Source organism: Humulus lupulus, chromosome 2, assembly GCF_963169125.1.
Source record: "Humulus lupulus chromosome 2, drHumLupu1.1, whole genome shotgun sequence".
NCBI lineage: Eukaryota > Viridiplantae > Streptophyta > Magnoliopsida > Rosales > Cannabaceae > Humulus > Humulus lupulus.
Window position 1 is genome coordinate 123,360,854 of NC_084794.1, and position 18,424 is coordinate 123,379,277.

The 18,424-nt window shown below is 32.9% G+C and overlaps 1 non-coding gene across 1 annotated transcript; it reads left to right on the top strand.

The window, feature by feature from the left end:
* The first annotated feature begins 2,272 nt into the window (after positions 1–2,272).
* Positions 2,273–2,379, top strand: LOC133820661 (small nucleolar RNA R71). Its single transcript, XR_009887064.1, has one exon. It is a non-coding gene; the product is annotated as a small nucleolar RNA R71 (small nucleolar RNA).
* Positions 2,380–18,424: the final 16,045 nt, after the last annotated feature.

Below are 18,424 nucleotides of genomic sequence, written 5' to 3' on the forward strand. Positions count from 1 at the left end.
TTGTGATTATCTCATTAGGCTTTCTTGTATATGCTGCATCTGGTTGTGTGTTATGCGATCTATATGTTTGATTATATCTAATTTGAAAGCTCGGCCTAAGAGAGTCGAGGCCAGCAACAAGCATGCGGAATGCAGCTCGGCCTAAGAGAGTTGGGGTCAGCAATAAGATATAAAAGCTCGGCCTAAGAGAGTTGAGATTGAACACCACCTAAATAATTAGAAGTGCATACTGAACTTCTCTAATTCATTGACTGTTAAATTGGATTATGTGTTTGTTTGAGCATACTGTTGCTGCTAAGCTTGTTGTTTATATTTTGTTACTTATTGAATGTTGATTTAAATTTTCTTGTTGAGCCTTGGCTCACGGATGCTTTGGGTGCAGGTAAGGGCAAGGGCGGTGTGTACATATGCAGCCTATTCGACCTCCACCGTCGGGATTCCTTAGGAGGAACTAGGGTTGAACCCTATTTTGCCGCATAGGACGGCTAGTGTGTATTTTATATATCTTTTATTAGTCTATAACCACTTTTTGGGATCCCGTGTATAAACTAAACACTTTTAATGAAAAATGATTACTTCACTGACCAAATTTTTTAATACCTAACCTTGGTTTAGTTTTAATCACACAATTAAGTCCAAATGACTCGCTTAGCGAGCTAAGCACCATTTTAAATACATGGTGTAACGGTCTTGGCTAACCAGAGCGTTACAACCACTTAATGTCCTTGAAGTTTCAATCAAAGCTCTCATTTCTGAACATCAATAAGGGCTTGCCTGTAGCTAAGAAAGGCCTTCCCAAGATATTCAACACATTTGCATCCTCTTCCATGTCTAATATAATAAAGTCAGCATGAAATATGAACTTGTCTACCTTCACCAACACGTCTTCAATTATACATCGTGGATGCTTGACAGAATGGTCCACCAACTAAAGTGTAACTGTAATGGTCTTGCCTCGCCTAACCCAAGTCTCCTGAAAATTGAAAGTGGCATCAAGTTAATACTTGCTCCCATATCACACAATGCTTGCTTACAATCAATGTTTGCAATAGTACAAGGTATGGTAAATCTCACTGGATCTCTCAACTTTTGTGGAAGCTTTCTCTGCAGGATGGCACTACACTCCTCTGTTAAAGCCATTGTTTTATAGTCACCCTTCTTATGTTTCTTAGATAGTATCTCCTTCATGAACTTCATGTAACTAGGCATCTGCTCCAAAGCCTCTGCGAAGGAGATGTTTATATGTAGTTTCTTAAATACTTCGAGAAACTTTGCAAACTACTTATCCATATTGTTCTTTTGTAGCCTCTGTGGGAAAGGAATCTTGACATGATGCTCTATACTCACTAAAGGGGCCACTGCTTTTTCTGGTTTGTCTTCAGTACCCCTCTCTTCACTGGTCTTATTTTCCACTGTGTTCAGTGCCTGTTGATACTCAGTCTTCTCAACTAATTGCTCTGATCTTGGCCCCAAATATTGTGTCCCACTTCTCAAATTAATGGCTTTACATTGTTCTTTAGGATTCACTACAATCAAACTAGGCAATTCCCCTTGAGCTCTGTTTGTCATTAAACTTGCCAACTGACCAATCTAAGTCTCCAAATTTTTAATAGATGCCCTTGTTTCGGTCATAAACGGATTCAATACATCAAGATGTGCTTCAGGTGGCTACATTAGAAGTTGTTGTTGTAATGGTCTTGCATGCAGCTGATAAAATCCAAGAGGAGGCTGTTGGAAAGACTGTTGTGGCTGTGGGAAAGGTTGGTTGCTTTGTTGAAAAGGTTGTTGTGCTCCTTGATTATTTTTCCACGAGAAGTTAAGGTGATTCCTCCACCCTTAGTTGTAGGACATGGAATATGGGTTATTGGCTGGCCTTGAGAAATTTCCTATGGCTTGAACTTGTTCCATTGGAAAATTATTCAAATCCACTGCAGGGGACTGATTGAGTGGATGAGTGCACCCATACATTTCACATAGGTTCTGTAGTTGCATGGCCTGGGCTGAGATGTTATTTTGTTGTAATTGTTTTGTCAAGGATGCCACTTGAGCTGTAAGCATAGAGATGACATCTAATTCAAGTATCACAGCCACCTTCTTTGTATTTTTTGGCTCAGTAGGCCATTGATAATTATTCATGGCCATCTCATCCAATATTTCATATGCTACATTAGCACTCTTGCTCATGAATGCACCCCATGCTGCTGCATCAATGATGGTGCGAGTAGTACCACCCAAACCATTGTAAAAGTTGTGGACCAGCATCCACTTCTCAATTCAATGATGAGGACACTTCCAAAACAACTCTTTAAAGCGCTCCCAAGCATCATACAAAGACTCCCTATAATTCTGATGGAAATTATTGATTTCGCTTCTCAATTTTGCAACCTTTACTAAAGGAAAAAACTTGGCAAGGAACTTTTGAGCTAGTTTCTCCCATGTAGTGATTGAGTTGGCTTGCAGCGAGATTAACCAATGCTTTGCTCAGTCTCTTAAAGAAAACAAGAATCATCTCAGTCATATTGCATCATCACTCACCACATTCATCTTAAACGTTGCACACAGCTCTAAGAAATTGGATATGTGCAAGTTTGAGCCCTTAATAAGTAATCCACCAAATTGAAAGGTGGACTGTACCATTTGTAGAATTGTCGGCTTGATCTCAAAATTGTTAGCGGCAACTGTGGCGTGTCTGATGCATGAATGTACTCCCGTAACAGTGGGGAGTACATAATCTCTCACAGTCCTTGCCCCTTGTTCAACAGGGACCTCATTAGTCGCTGCCCCTCTGACATTGTTAGTGGCATTATTGACTGCATTCCCTTGGTTTTCAGCCATGGTAGTTTCCAACCTCTTCTTCTTTCGGTTTTGTATTCTTTCTATTTCAGGATTCACTGGTAGTATTTCACATTCTTTTGCAAGTCGCATAAACCAATACTACCTGAAATGAAAGAATTAAGACATCAACCAAATTAGAACAATAAAAAAATAGCCAGTTTAGAATAACAATTTACTATTTTGATATTAATAAAACAATCCTCAGCAACGGTGCCAAAAACTTGTTATGGATTTTCAGTGCGCAAGTATACGCAATCGTAACAAAGTAATATAATGAAGTAAAGTGTTGAACCCATAAGGACTACCTACTATTTATCAAGAATTAACCCTTAATTCTAATTGATTGACTTAAAATAAAATTGTAGAAAATACTAAATTAAATTAAATGCAATGAATCTCAGGAACTGAAAAGAACTCAAATAAATAAAAAGACTAATTAAATGAATTAAATATAGGGTAATTAACTTCATCAACTCTCTACCCTATGATTCTCTCACACAATTTCTAGAATTCATATCTCTATTGTGGTAGCGGATTTACAATTGTCAATTATATTTTCATTAGGACATATAACTCTCTATGATATGAAAACTTCCTACATCTCTGTGGTAAATTAAACATATAGCAAGAATTAAACATACAATCCTTAAGCTACACAAATCATTTGTGTACTCTTGTCTAATATTAAATCTGTGATTATTCAACTAAAGCATAATTAACCCTCACTTTTTAGATTTTAGGTTAAAATCATATAAATCATGTAATTGGAGGCCAATCAATCACAAGCATTAAACACAAATCGAATAATTCACAATATTGAAAGGAAATTCATAGAAAATTCATTACATAATCATAGAGTTTCAAGAAGAATCCATCAACACCCTAAAAGAAAATTTAGTTCATGCTAAACACAAAGAAATCCATAAAATCAGGTCTAAACATCTTTATTGCAGAAATAAAGAAGAAGAAAAAAGAGAGAAGAATCAATCTTCAATCCTTAGCAACAAATATTCTTTGTTTTTTTCTACTGTTCTTTTTTTCTCACACAAAACAATTAATATCCAAACAAACATTAACTTTAGAGAGAATACTGACAAAAATAACACAAAATCAGCTGGAATAAAAAATGTCAAATAAAGCATGATTTCACACCCCCACAACATTTCGGTTTTCTTCCCCTTTTTTCGATATTCCAATTTTTGTTTTTTTTTATTATATATATAGATAATGACCATAAAATTTCATTTTGCTGCTAACAAAAATTTCAAAGCCTGTAATATAATAAACAAACTTTCAAAAATTAAAGGAGTACTATAATGTTAGAGAAATTATTTAATTTATATGACATGCTTGAGAGTGCTGGGATAAAAAATAAATATTTCTGGAGCACAACATATTTTTAGGAAAAAACATTAACACAGAGGATGAGACTTGCATTTTTTACTTTTTCTTCATTCTAAATAGGTATTAGTGTGTGAAGTGTAAAATTAGGGTCATTGCCCTTGTTGGCAATTTTGGCCTTTTTTTGTAGTACCCAATGGAGACGCTATCACACTACATCAATGGTAGCCTTTTTCAATGGTTTTGTATCCTCTACATAGGTCTAATTACACAGGCTCAACTTACTCAAAGTTGGCATTCACACAATGGCATAGATAGCTCTATTCTCTCAAAGGAACCTAAAACTGAGGAAATTCTTATAATTTTGCTTAATACACTCTTAGTAAGTGTTTTTTCCAAAAATATATCATGAATAATTTTTTATTTCGAAACCAACATACTTAGCATGACATATATCAAAAATAATTAATCTAAAAGAAGTACTCACAAAATTTTTGAATAAGTTTGAAAATCGTTTAAACAGGTATACAATTATTTAATTAGCAGCTAGGGAAAAATTAGTCAAGAACAAAACAAAAATTATATACTACAAACCCCCAAGGATTTGCTGAGGGAATCAAACCGAACTGAATCTAGGAGATTTGTGAAAATATCAGCAATTTGCTTGTTAGCCTCAATGTATTCCAAGATCATTGTTTTATTTTCAACAAGCTCTCTAATGAAATGGTGCCTAATATCAATATGTTTTGTGCGTGAGTGTTGAATTAGATTTTTAGAAATATTTATTACACTAGTGTTGTCACAAAAAACAGTTAAAGTATCCAATTCAAACCCATAGTCAAATTTTTCTCTTAAAAAATCAACCCAAGTAAAACGAGAGAAGTCATCTACACCCACAAAAATATATGTTTTTCCATTTAAGTTTTCAACCTGAATTGGACTCATCAGATCCATGTGAAGCAATTCTAAGACCCTGGTGGTATTCACATTTGTGGTACCTTTGTAAGTGATCTTTAATTGCTTACCAAGTTGGCAAGGTTCACACTTATCGGTAGATTCTCTACCCAGCTTGGATAACCCATAAACAGTACCTGCATTTGACAATTTTTTGAATTTTTTGAAATTAATGTTACCAAGTTTTTCATGCCACATATCAGCATAATTGCTTATGGCCTAGTGACAAGACAGATTTTGAGAGAGATTATAGCAATTATTAACTAATTTGAATCCTTATAGAACACAATTTTTATTTTGATCAATCACACTACAATCAGCACAAGAAAAATTAACAGTGTATCCTTGATCACAAATTGTACTTATGTTAATTAAGTTAGCATTCAATCCATCAACCAGCAGAACATTTTTTAGTTTAGGTAACCCTTCCAAATTTAGGGCTTCTTTTCCAAGAACTTTATTTGCCACACCATCACCAAAAGTTACTGCACCATATTTCATAGATTTGAAATTGATGAGTATATTCTCATCACCAGTCATATGTCTAGAATATCCACTATCAAAGTACCAACAATTAGATGTATGAGTTCTATAGCATGTAAACGCAGCAAGACAATTATTTGCAATCTTTTTTACCCGCGTTTGTTTAGACGCGGAATTTTTATTTTGCACCTTTTTGAAATTCACATGATGAAAATAACTTGACTTGAAAAAATTCATCATAGTAAAGCACTTTGGTCGAATGTGACCTTTGATGCCACAAAAATGACAAGTGGGAATGAATTTCTTAGTCCTTCCATAGGACGTAAGATTTTTACCTATCTGTGTCTTTGCTGATGAGACATTTTGCGATGTTGATGGATCAGAACCCTGCAATGTCAGATCAGAAGAAAAAATAGGTAATGAACAAGCTTGAACAGACACATTTTTTCCTTTTGATTGAGACCTTTTAGATCCCAACCCAACATTGTTTTGTTGACCTGGATTCTAGTCCTCCTCAAAAATAGTAGATCCTAGATTGAGCATCTATACATTTTTCTTTATAAGTTCAGGCTCTTTGTTCAATTGGTTAATTTCAGCATTTTTAGCAAAAATCTTAGTTTCAAAAATTCTAGCATTTGATTCAAGTTCATCATTTCTGTAGGAAAGAGATTTTGATAGTCTTTGCGTTTAACCGATTAATAGCACACAATTTTATCCATTCATCATACATTTTTTTGTAAGATTCTTCTAGCGAATCTTCATTGACTTTTTATTCATCAGAATTAGTGTTTGCAACATCATCAATACTTGTCGTACTATCAGTAACTATATTTACTGAAACAATGTTGTTTAGGCAAACAATGTCTTTATTTTCTTGCAAGAAACAATGAAGACTAGGAAACACAGATGTCAAAGCAACATTATCACAATCTTCATCACTACTTTCAAATTCATTATCACTCCAAGTAGCATTCTTACATTTTTATTCCTTTTCAAGGTATTTGCACATTCTAACTGAATGTGACCGAAACCATCACACTCTCTGCATTGAACTCCCTTTTTATTGTTAGGAAAAAAGTTTAGAAGATGTGTTACCTTTCGAGAATTTAGAAAAAAAATCTTTTTATTGCCCAATTTTTTCGTATATTTTTTAATATTTCTTGTCAATGGGGCCAACTCATTATCATCTTCATCATCTGAACTCACATTTTCTGAACTTTTCAAAGCAATAGATTTTTCTTTTACCTTGTTTGGTTTTTCTTTTTGTCTAGTTTGTTGATTCAGTTCAAATGTTCATAATGAACCCATTAGTTCTTCCACTTTCATTGAATTTAGATATTTAGCCTCCTCCATTGATGTTAACTTGGTAATAAACCTGTTAGGTAAAACACAAATAATCTTTCGAACTAACACAGATTCATCTAATTTTTCACCTAAGGCAAAAAAATTCATTAGCAACATCAGACAATCTTTCATAAAATTTAGTGAGAGTTTCAGTTTCCCACATTCTAAGATCCTGAAATTTTATTTGTGAGATAATGGACCTAGAACGCTTGACATCAGTAATTCTTTCAAATTGAGTTTGAAGGATTTTTCAAGCTTCTTTGGCCAAATCACAAGAGGATATAAGTTTAATATGCCTTTCACCAACAACATTGAACAAAGCATGTAAGGCATTGTAATTGTAACTAGAGAATAAATCATCAGCAATTGACCACTTTAACTCATATTTTACCGTTGTTTCCCCAGTTTTTGTGTCAGCCTCAGTTGGTGTTGACCAACCTGTCAATATAGATCTCCATGCCTTTTCATTTTGAGATTTGATGAAGGCTTTCATCCTAACCTTCTAGTAAGGATAGTTAGAATCATTAATCAACAGTGGGCGCATTATAGAACTTCCTTTTGCAAAAAAAATGATATGTTGCAAGTAGAAAAACAAATAAACAAAAAGAGAAACTCAAGATCTCACTAAGAGTCTAGTGAATCTCTCTAATACCAATTGAAATTCTATTTTGTAAGATTACCAACTGAATTTATTCAACAATTTAATTAATGCGGAATAGTTATAAAATTGTTTAATCAAATAGATATTTTGTTGTATCAGGACAGATTGGTAATGAATCAGAATATAAGAACAGACAGTAAACAAACTAAAATTAAAGTGACACAAGAAGTTTTTTACGTGGTTTGGAAAACCTAGTCCACGGGGCCACGCCCAGAGATAAAATCAATTAGTAAAGTCTCAAGAATACAATAAGAAATTGACTTATGCAAGATTAGACTCCCTCTAAATCCTTGTCGCAACCTTGAAGTACTCCACTTTAATAATTTGATTTTGATAAATACCAAGAACACAAAATCCCTTCTAATCTTGATGAGTGCTCGCTTCCTCCTGAAATGAGACTTAAGAAAATATTCACCTGAAGATTGTATGTCATGTTCACAAACTTAATGACATGTTTAAGAATAAACAACACAAAGCAAAACAAACAAACAGAGAGATATTTGAACAAAAACTACTCTTTACATAAAAAAGAACTCTTCAAAATATGAAACGTTAGAAATGAGAAGAGCTGAGATTAGTTGCTGCTTAGTTCTGATATTTATAGAGTTTAGGAAACCCTAAGAAAAGCCAATCTCATTCTTGATCTCAATCAGATCAAATCATAGAGTTTCTAAAAATAACTCTCAATTATCTTTACTACAGAGAAATTCGGATGTAACAGAAGATCATTCTGTATCATCAGAAAAAGGACAAACCTGGACTTAATTCCAAACTAGGTTCATTTCGAAATTGATCTTACTTGGGCACAAAAATGTATCAAGTTACTCAATTTAAATCAATTAAAATCAAGAAATATACACAATGAATAATTATATATTAAACATACTTATTATAGACAAAGTTACCATAAATAAATAAATAAGGAAATTTGACTATATATAATTCATTTAATATAAAATCCATACTTACTCAAAAGTGACAAAATCCACTCATTACCATGTATAGAATTTCTAAATTTACACAGAATTGGAAAATATATTCATTTAAAAAGTCAGCCAATATTAGGATTTTACAATTGTTGAAAATGAGTAGAAGAAAAAAAACATGATGTAGTTCCTAAAATATGAAAGAGTTGAAGAAAATAAAAATAGCATAGAAAAGAATTTATACAATGTTTAAGACTACGAAAAATAATATTAAATAAAATAAATTATAACTCAAAAATAAATTAGTTATATACTTACAAAGTAAACTTAAAAATAACTAACAGAAACAATACTATATTTTATAAAAAAGAGAAAGAACTTTCAAAATAATCAACTTTAGGGAATTTATTGTATATACGATAATTTACACTTTCTTTTCATTATTACATTAACCTTTTTTTTCTTTTCATTTTTATAAACAAATTTATTTAAAAATACGGTTTATATATTTGTTAATTTTATTTTTATGATTTCTTCTTCTATTTTTCTCTCCCTCATGGTAAAGTATTAATATTTTTAAATGGGTGTACAATGAATACGTGTTTAACTCATTTGTTTATCACTATCAAATTTTTTACTATGTAATCTATTAATTTGTTTCTATATTCTTCCACATAAAAGTATTTGAGTCAGACTATTGTGTTGTTATCTTAACTTTTACCTATTTATTTAATATTCTTTCAAGATAGGCACAAACTCAAGTGAACTAAAGATAAAAAGTGTAGGTGTTATACTAAATTAATTACACTTAAAGAGACAAGTCTTATCAGATTTGAGTGGTTGTTTTTATCTTAGTAAAATTATATATAAATTAATATAATTATAATCATAATAGTATTAAAACAAAGCAAAAAAGAAGAATTTGTATTTTAATGAATCGGATAACTTTAAAATTTCTCAAATTCTTGATGCCAATAATAATAAACCTCACAAAGTTTACATCTTAATAAGTATTCAACATATGGATTGGCTTTATATAACGAAAGAGATACATATATTATTTATGGTACGTACTTTTATAAGACATGAGTATTAATTAGTTGTAACATCTTAATATTTCCATGCAATTAGGTATTAGGATAATAATAAAGATGTGATAATTAGAGATAATTATTCATTTGGTATCATAGAAACTTTAAAAAGTAATTTGCATTTTTTTTTGCAGTGACTAATTTGCAAATTTCATTCTTATGACACTTATGCAATTCACTGCAACATCAAATGCCAGTTAAAGCAATTTTAAAAAACTCATTTGCAAATTTCATCCTTATGTTACTCATGCAATTCACTCCAACCTCAGATGCAAGCGCAATGTAAACTATTGCAATCTAAAGCAACTCATTGCAATCTCTAATGTAAGGGATCATGTAATACAATGTAGCCCACCACAATCTCAAATGTCACCCATTGCAACCTCATACAACCTTTAAAGCAACACATGCAACCCAGTGCAATTTCAAATGCAACCCACTACAACCTTAAATGCAAGTCCAATGCAATTTCAAATGTAATCTAGAGCAACTCAAATGCAATTTCAAATGCAACTCACTACAACCTTAAATGCAAGCCCAACGGAACTCACTGCAACCTCAAACACAAACTTATACAACTCACTACAACCCTATGCAACACATGGTAACATAAAAACTACACTCTAATTTCATTCTTATGCAAACCTACTGCAATGTCATACAACCTAAAGAACCACATTGCAACACATGCATGCCCATGCAACCCTAATGCAATCCAAATGCAATTTCAAATGCAACCTTAAATGTTAGTCAATGCAACCCCATTTACAAATTTCCAAAGAGATTGCACCTAATGTTTCAAATGTTGCACCTCAAGTTTCATAGGTTTTGCAGATATTGCAAAAGAGGTTGCAAATTTTTCAATAGTGGTTGCAACATTTGTTGAAGAGGTTACATACATTTCAACAAGCCCATGCAACCACAATGCAACCTTATATAACCCAATATTCCCAATTTGAAAATTCATATGCAATCACATGCAACTCATGACAACTTAAAAAAATACATATGTTAATTTCATCCTTATGCAACCCATTACGACCTCAATTGTAACTCCATGCAACCTATATCAAATTTTAAAAAATTAATTTCAAATTTCATCTTTATGCAACCCACTGCAACCTCAAATCCAAGCTCAATGGAACCGGCTGCAACCTCAGATACAAGCCCATGCAACCAAATGCAACCTCAAACGCAAGCCCAGTGCAACGCTATGCAACCAAAAACAAATTTAAAAACTCATATGATTATTTCATCCTCATGCAACCCACAACAACCTCAGATGCAAGCAGCCCATTGCAACTTCAAATGCTAGCCATGCAACCGAATGCAACCCCATACAACCTCAAATGCAAGTCCGATGCAATCCTATCTAACCTAAAGCAACTCAATGCAACTCATGACAACTTAAAACCTCATATATTAATTTTATAGATAATATAGAGACACGTGCTGTAAAAACGTTGTGGGATCCTTTTATAATCCAAAACAAGTTTCATATATAATCCAAACCATTGAAAATTTCTTTTTTAGGAAAAAAAATAATGAATATCTCGTATCAATAGTTAAACTTAGTTAAGCATAACAGAATACACATCCAAATCCTCATATATTGTCAGAAACTTAAAAAAGATAAACTCAATTGTATAATAGAGATGTTTGCAAAGTTGTGAGCAACTTAACAGCAACATATTGTAGAATCCAAAAAAAAAAAGAATGATTAGATACCCAAAATGAAAAACTATGGCACCCTGAAAGAAAATCAAAGTTGAAATTTGAAAAAGATGAAAAACTCATAACAATATTGACTGAGAAAGTGAAAAGAAGGAGGCCCTTAGTATCATGTAAAAACAACATCTTGCTAAGCTTGCTGAGAACAGTGGCCAATGAAGAAAATGGCATCAGCTTTGGTGCTATAGCCGCAGTCGAGAGAACGGTGGACAGTCCCGAATGGTCTTTGTTCTAATTTGGATTGGACGAGAGCTCCTATAGCCGGAGAGAAAAGAGGAGAACAGTGTATATTTGAAGATAAAAACTTAGATTATGCATTAAAGAAATAAATTTTTAAAAATTGTAAAAATGAATATTAAATTTTCAATAAATGTATATATAAAAAAATCCCTAAACTTTAATACATATTTAAAATTCAGATTTTTTTATTTTTAATAAATTACAAATTCCTCTGAAAATAATAATAATAATAATATATACACATAAAATATGTACAAAAACATTATACATAATAACATGACAAATATTTTCAACCAATTATATTAATTTAAGATGAGATTTACATGTGAAAAATATATATCACTTACGTGTAATAATTAAGTGTATACTTTGTAAATGTCACTCAAACAAATTATTGGCTCATAAAACAAACACAATAGAACAAGGCAAGGAAATATGTAATTAGTCTCCATTTATTACTAATTGGCTTTAGCCTATGGAATAATCTATTTTAAATAACCCCAGGATTTGATCCCTTCAATTCTACTCTATTCTCAAAGGAAATTATGGTGGCTTTATTTGTAAGTTTAAGGAGAAATTTACCATTTAGTATAAAATATGGAAGAGTGAGAAGAGAAAAAAAATATGCCAATAAAAATACTTTTTTTATTTTTTTAAATACATAAGTTGTGTTTGGTAAAATTTTTGTTTTTGAATTTTTTAAACACAAAAATGGAAATATTATTTTTATTTTTGTTTTTTATTTTTAAAAAATAAAAATATGTTTGATAACTATTTTTGTTTTTTGTTTTTAAAAATAAAAAATAATAAATGCGTTTGATAACTTTTATTTTTATGTTTTGTTTAGCAATATAAAATGAGGTGGTGATTTGAAGAAGAGAAGAAAAAAAAACTAAAAGTTGAAAACAATTTAAAAAAAATTTGAAAGTACAAATTTTCTATTTTCAAAATTTAATAAATTTTGTTTAAAATTTAAAAAAATAAAGTTACCAAACACTATTTTATGTTTAATTGTCAAATTTTTAATTAATTAAATAAAAAACTATTTTTTTAATGATTACCAAACAACACCATAATAAATCAACCACTTTACGAATATAACCTTATGTAAATTGACATAATTATTTTTGTATAATTTAAAACTGCATAATTTATTTCTAACTACACTCCTCTCACCATAATTATTTTTGTATAATTTAAAACTGCATAATTTATTTCTAACTACACTCCTCTCACCAAATTAAATATAGACGTCTAATTATCAATTAAAAAAACATCAAAATTAAATAAAATATAGGTATGGATGAATAATATATGAATGTGAAAGATTATAATGTGTAATTATAAAAATAGAGAAAACTAATAAAAAAATAATGCAAGTGGGTCAGAAGAAAAAGTTTTTTGAAAAAAATTCTTGATGGATAATTATGTATTGATTAAAAATTTAAGAAGGATGTGAAAATAATTTTTAAATTTTGTAGGTGGTTTAACTTAAAAAAAAGTGAGTAAAAGAAAAAACAATCTATTTTCCACTTTTTTTAATATTTTTATGGTTTTGATATATATAAAATATGTGCAATAAATTTTAATATATATTGGGTATAAGTTTTGTGTGAGACTATATTTTTGTAATAAAAATAAACTTAAAAACTCAAAATAATATATATTGGGTATTAGTACAAATATGTATATGATAAAATTTATTTTATATACCAAAAAATAATGGGGAATTTTTATAAATAAGATTTTTTAATAGAGGAATTTACATCGGGCTTGTTTGGTAAAATTTTTGTCACAAAAATAGAAATATTATTTTATTTTTGTTTCTTTATTTTTAAAAAATAAAAATATGTTTAGTAACTATTTTTGTTTTTTGTTTTTAAAAACAAAAAATAATAAACGCGTTTGACAACTTTTATTTTTATGTTTTGTTTAACAATATAAGGTGTTGATTTGAAGTTGAGAAGAAAAAATTGAAAACTGTTTAAAAAAAATTTTGAAAGTAAAAAAATTCTATTTTCAAATTTTAATAAATTTTAATTAAAATTTAAAAAAATAATAAATAAAAATAGAATTACCAAACATATTTTATATTTAATTTTCAAATTTTTAATTAATTAAATAAAAAACTATTTTTTTAAGTGTTACCAAACAACACCATCATGGCATTTTTTTATTTATCTTTTTCTATGGTATCTTGAATTCTTATTGTTTGTATGAGTTTTTTTTTATTATTTTCAAATATATGGTACTCACATTACCATAGAAATAACTAATTATTAAATTAAGCCATATTTTTTTACACAATTAGGTTCTGTTACTTTTTACTGTCAATTTGGTCATTTTTTTATTTTACTTTTTATATATATATAAAAAAAAAAAGTAAAAAGTGATTGTTTAAGCTAATACCATTAATTCTTAAAATACAAACAATGTATAAACTATTTTAGTCTTTTAAGTTCGCCATTTTTTTCATCTCACTCTTTCCTTCTCAAACACAGTTCTCATTGCTTTGTCTTCTTCATTTTCCATTTTCATTTCTCCATTCCGATCTTAGCTCATTGTCTCCGTCCATCTCCGGTGATCACTGATTTTGGAATGCCTCATTTACTTCACTCTGATCGTTGTTGTTCCTGGTTATATGTTCACAAGGGTAAGTTTTTTTATTTATTTACTTTAAGTTGCCTTGCATTTATTATATATTGAGACCAACAATGTCTTCTACTTTCACTTTCACAGTCTAACTCATCCTTCATTGGTGACTACTCTCACTCTCCAAGTTATACAATTAGCTTCATTTACATGAGTTGAGGTTGAGTGAGGTAGGTGAACTTGCGTTGCCATCTTAAAGTGCTTGATAGAATTACTAAATGACCTTTTAGAGTAGTTATTGCAAATATATATATATATATATATCTGGATATCATTATGTTTGGAAAATTGGTTGCACGGGCAGCAAGAAGACAAAATATATATATATATATATATGTAAAAACAATCTTTAATGTAAATGATGCACATTTTATGTTAGAAATATTTTACATTCATTTTGATTGCCTTGGGTACGTCTTATTCTGATGAGAATAGCTCTTTGACACCTTGCGTCTTGATTTGAATAAATATAAACCATTAATGTGCTTCTTTAGCCTTTAGATATCTTCATATTTTTAATTCTCTCAGTTTTTCTTCATTTTTAGGTCATTTAAGCTAGGGTGATTCCATCCTATGCATTCGTTAATTTTTTTTTTTCATTTGCCCCTTTAATCTAGTTAAATTGTTAGCTAGCTATGCCTACATCCACATCACTTGTCATTTTGTTTGTTGACCTAGACTACAATCACATCAAGCTTTTTATTTGAATTTTTTAATGTCAAAAACATATTATTTCTTGTCGTCTTTCTCATTTTTTTATGCATCATTATTTTTTTATTTTTAAGTGCCTTCTTAATTTTTTTTTTTGTTATCTCTGTTTTAGTTCTTACAAATTTTCATAATGACAGTTACAAGGGGTGCTCCTTCTGCTTTCGAATCCAAGACCTCGGATGTTTCACATTCGTCTGTGAAACATAAATTTGATGTGGGTGCTTTTTCACCTAATACTAAGAAGGCCAAGAAAAAAATCAAACTTTGTTTGTGCCCCTAAAGCTAAGGTATCAAATTTGCATGATTATGATTAATCAGCGAAGGCCAGGAACGGCAATAAGCATGTTGAATGCAGGTCGAATGGCAACAACCATGTTGAATACAGGCCACCATGGCATGGCCATATAGGGTGTTGTACTCACCTGTTCGGCGAAGACCGTGAACCCGGTGCCTGGTAATACACTCGGGTCAGCATAGGCTGCTATGTGAATAGTTATCTATTTAAAGTTATGCATTTACTATAATAAATTGTTATATGCTATGTGCGTGAGTTTTCTTGCTGGGCCTTGGCTCACAGGTGCTTTATGGTGCAGGTAAGGGAAAAGAAAAGGTCGACCAAGCATGAGTTGGAGGGCATGGAGCGGTGTGCACATGTTTGCCCTACCCGGCCGCCACGACTGGGGTTGTTCTGATGGTCACGTTGTGAACATTTGATTTTGTCACTTAGGTCGACTACACTCTAGCATTTTAGTTGTAAATATATTTTGAAACAGTATTTTGGGATCCCAATGTACTTTTATAACTTTAATGGATGTCCAAACCTTTTACACTTAATTTTCTTTAAATAAGTCTTTATTCCGATTTAATCACATTTTTCAATCGAATACCTTGATTAGCGAGCTAATGTCACATTTTAAAATCACATGGAAACTACTCTAGGGTAGTAGGGCGCTACAACTTGGTATCAGAGTGTGCCAAGGTTTATGGCTCCTAGAGATTGACCGAATATGTACGCTCGCTGCGAGAGACAAGCTCGACTCAAGGTTGGTCGGTATTAAGAGAATTATATGTTTAATTGCTTGTCTGAGTTTCCATGTTGCCTGATTATTATAAATAGAGCATGATGAATGTATATGATGCTAGGGCACGGCCCCTCTGATTGATATATGTTTATGCTATGTGTGCATTGTGTTGATTTAATGTTTGTGGTTGATTGATTGGACTAGGAGGTGGTTTTTGGATGTTGTTATCGTGTCTGATGTGTGGTGTCATTGATTGCAGGCATATTGAAGTTATGCCTTGGCGATCAACTAGAATCCACAGCAATATGGCCGAAGATGACAACCAGGGTCAGGACCCTCCACCTGCCCCACAGAACTGGCAATAGATTTTTACCAAAATGCAAGCTAGACTTCAGCGAACTAAAGATGAACTCTGAGAACTGAGACAGTAGGCTCCTCCTTGGGATGTTGGGTTACAGATTCCACAGGTTGTGGCACAAATGCCAGCCCAGCCTGCGATGGAGAACAGGTGGGATTCTTTGTATGAAAGGTTCAGAAAGCAGCACCCTCCCACCTTTGAGGGCAGTCCAGACCCACTGCTGGCAGAGTAGTGGATGAACATGACTTATTCTATCCTGGATTTCATGAGGATGGAAGGAAATGAGAGGGTGGCTTGTGCCAGTTACATGGTAAGGGAAGATGCCCGCATCTAGTGGGAAGTTGTGTCCTAGAGGAGGGATGTGACTATTATGACCTAGAATGAATTCAGCGATGTCTTTAATGAAAAGTACTATAATGTTGCAGTCCGAGCTGCAAAGGTGGATGAGTTTACCAATCTGACTTAGAATAGAATGATCATCATAGAATATGCTTTGAAGTTTGACCAGTTGGTGAAGTTCGTGCCGGATTTGGTGCCTACTGATATGGCACGGAGGGATCGCTTTGTACGAGGGTTGAATGTGATGATATCCCGTGATGCTAAGATAACATTGGATCCGGGGACTACCACTTATGCTCAGGTTATGGAGAAAGCCCTTACAGCTGAGGGGGCTGAAGATCATATATGGAGAGAAGGCACCGCAATGCATGATGCTCGGAGGACGGTGCCTCCCTTCACTGGTTCTAGCCAAGGTAGTGGCCCCAGTGAGCAGAAGAGAAAGGCCCCGGATACTTTTGTTCCTCCTAGCCCAGATAGGAGGGCATGGGGTTCTTTTAGTGGTCGTCAGGGCGGGGGAGAGAAATGGAGAAGTTTCCCAGAGTGTCCACGGTGCAGACGGCGACATATGGGGGAATGTAGAGTCATAGCATGCTTCATTTATGGGAGCGTCAGTCACCTGAGGAAAGATTTCCCACTAGCCAGGAAGGAAGAACCGAAGAAGAGTTACAGCCTCACTCCAACCAGAGTGTTTACTTTGACCCAGACCGAGGCTGAGGGTAGTCCCTCGGTTGTGACAGGTCATATTTCTAGTGGCGGTTCTTCATTTATTGCATTGATTGATTCAGGAGCTACTCATTTGTTTGTATCTACTAGGGTGATAGACCATTTATGTAGACCTTGTGATTTGTATGCTATGGGATTCAGGACTTTGTTGCCAACTGGGGAATTGGTAGTCTCCAGAAGATGGGTGAAAGCATTATTGGTAGAGATAGACAGTAGGGAGTTGTCTGTGGATCTGATTGAACTAGTGATGGATGACTTTGATATGATTATGGAGATGGATTGGTTATCAAAGTATGGGGCAACAATAGACTACAAGCGAAGAATGGAAACTTTTGAACCGGAAGGGGAGGAACCCTTTGTGTTTGTGGGGACAGTGAGTGCACCACGAGTGCCTATGATCTCTGTAGTGAAGGCTAGAGACCTATTGCAAGAAGTTTGCATAGGATTCCTAGCAAACATAGTGGATACCTCTAGGATCATTTCAGTTGGACCGGAATGAGACCAGACTAGTGTGTGAGTTTCCTTATGTACTCCCAGCAGACCTGTCAGGGTTGCCACCACACCAGGAGATCGAGTTTGTTATAGAGTTGGCGCCAGGGGCAGAGCCAGTATCAAGGACATCGTATAGGATGGCTCCAACAGAATTGAAGGAACTGAAGATTTAGTTGCTGGAATTACTGGTTCTAGGATTCATCAGACCTAGCTTCTCGCCATGGGGTGCTCATGTGTTGTTCGTCAAGAAGAAGGATGGATCCTTAAGAATGTGCATCAATTACAGAGAGCTAAATAAGTTGACTATTAAGAATAAGTATCCACTGCCCAGGATCGATGACTTGTTTGATCAGCTACAAGGAAAGACGGTGTTCTCTAAGATCGACCTTCATTCTGGCTACCATCAGTTAAGGATTAAAGAGGAGGACATACCAAAGACCGCATTCCATACGAGGTATGGACATTATGAATTCCTGGTCATGTCCTTTGGATTAACTAATGCCTCAGCAACCTTCATGGAC